Source organism: Trachymyrmex septentrionalis, unplaced genomic scaffold (genome assembly GCF_001594115.1).
Source record: "Trachymyrmex septentrionalis isolate Tsep2-gDNA-1 unplaced genomic scaffold, Tsep1.0 scaffold72, whole genome shotgun sequence".
NCBI classification, from domain to species: Eukaryota; Metazoa; Arthropoda; class Insecta; order Hymenoptera; family Formicidae; genus Trachymyrmex; species Trachymyrmex septentrionalis.
Window position 1 is genome coordinate 1117029 of NW_017305905.1, and position 2026 is coordinate 1119054.

Here is a 2026-nt window from a genome sequence, read left to right on the forward strand (position 1 = left end):
AGTACATATTGTAGACTATATGGATTTTACATTATTTATACATATCTTGTATAAATAGTTATGTCATTAAAGAAGTGAATATATACAAATGTGCTTCATTTGCTAACCGTTGCATTTAATTAACGTGATAATTGGCTGATAGAAATAATGAAAATGGGTAACTTATTGATATTACAATCTCAGTAAAGCATATATTCCACTCGTAATAAATTAATGCAACTTATTAATGGTACTAATTGGTCGACTCAATTTGTACGTTTTGCAGTTCTTCATATAATGTATAGTTTTATTATCAGCAGATATATTAGCAGTGTTGGTTAGTTTGCTATTTACATTGTTGTTCCATTTATTTTACTGTGCTGCAATTATTCTTTTTTCTTTTGTGGTATTTATACACAAACATAATTGCTATTTATAGCTCGTGATGAACGTATGCATGTGGTGAAGACAGCATAACCGCATAAGATGCATCGCTGTCACAGATTTCGGAAAGTTTCTGGATCGATTTAAGGGACGACGACCTTTAAATCTCGCACGTGGTGCGCAAACACTGCGAAGAACAGCAAGTTGAATTACATTTCCGACTGCTGCATAGCCGATGCTTGCTCACAGAGTCGTATGTTTACGCATAAAATATAATAATCTATATCTACGTGTATGCAATGTAAATTTATATGTAAACTATACTGGAAGAAAAACATTTTTTATATGTGTCGATTACCAACTATATATAATTTTTATATATAAACAATATATAGAAATTATAATATCATTAATAAATTTTCCCTTTAAATTTATAGCTACAACTTTATGTCAGGTTTAGTTCTTTGGATTAAATCTTTTTGTTACATTTGAAAATGCTTAAGCTTTTCAGTAGTTATAGTTGTTTATAAGAAAAATATTGCAGTACAGGAACTCTTTAGATTAGAGTATATCTGCAAATGTTATTATAATAAGTGCGATAATAACAAAACTTCAAATATATTAACCATTTATATCGAGGAAACATTAAATTATACGAGAGTAGTTTCAGTTTTCACGATTTTGAACACTCTGAAATCCAAGGGCTTTTGTACCGAATGTGATTACAGCTATACAAAGCTCTCAAGTTATATATACAAGCCTATTATCTCATCGAGTTTGTTTCGAATTTTTCACGAACTTTTTTTGCTTCGCGCTCTTCTATTATTCAATTCCCGTTATTTTCTACGTTCTCAAGACTCAACGTATCACCAGAGACGTCGTCTGATCTTACCGATGATGCGAAATTGTCTTCGTCGGTGTCGAAGTTATAGTTCAAAGTAAGGAACGGATCTCTATTAAAGGTTGTTGCGCGAGACTCCGACTCTCATATTCCGTGCTGTCGCGTTTCAGCACTTTATTCTCCTCCAATCTCGCCATCTTCTCCTTCCTCAACAGCACCGTGCTGTCAGTCCTTTTCTCTCGCCGTTTTAATCTTTTTAGCCTTTCTCTTCTTTTCTTCCATATACATTTTCGACGCAGCAACTGATTTCGTAGGGCAAAAAATTTACGTGGGTTATTTGATATATTATTATATTGACAATTCTCAATACTGGTCGTTCGTGCCATCATCACGGTCCATTTAAAGCTTTAAAAAACGTGATAAAACAGAACGGAATAATATGGACGAACATTCGTTCGACCCATATTTATTCTAGCTGATTAACACAATTTTTTGGGCAAACGAAGATCAATTTCCTGTTATTTATAAAAACTGAATTGTTTGATTTAATTGTGAAATCGTATTTCTCAGTTCTCCCTTTGTAGTAGATATATTTATAAGTATAAGTTAGAAATGCTTTATTGCAAAGTTATAAACAAATATTCAAGACGGAACATTTTAATGGCATTTTACGACGGCAGCTACTACTTTTATAACGAGGAAAATCTAGCAGCTACTGTTTTCGAACTGTTGTCTCAGAAGCTATACAAATATTATATTCACGCACAGGTCGGAATGATGTACTGAATTGTTTAAAGTTCGCAGATAGTAAATTATTATTTA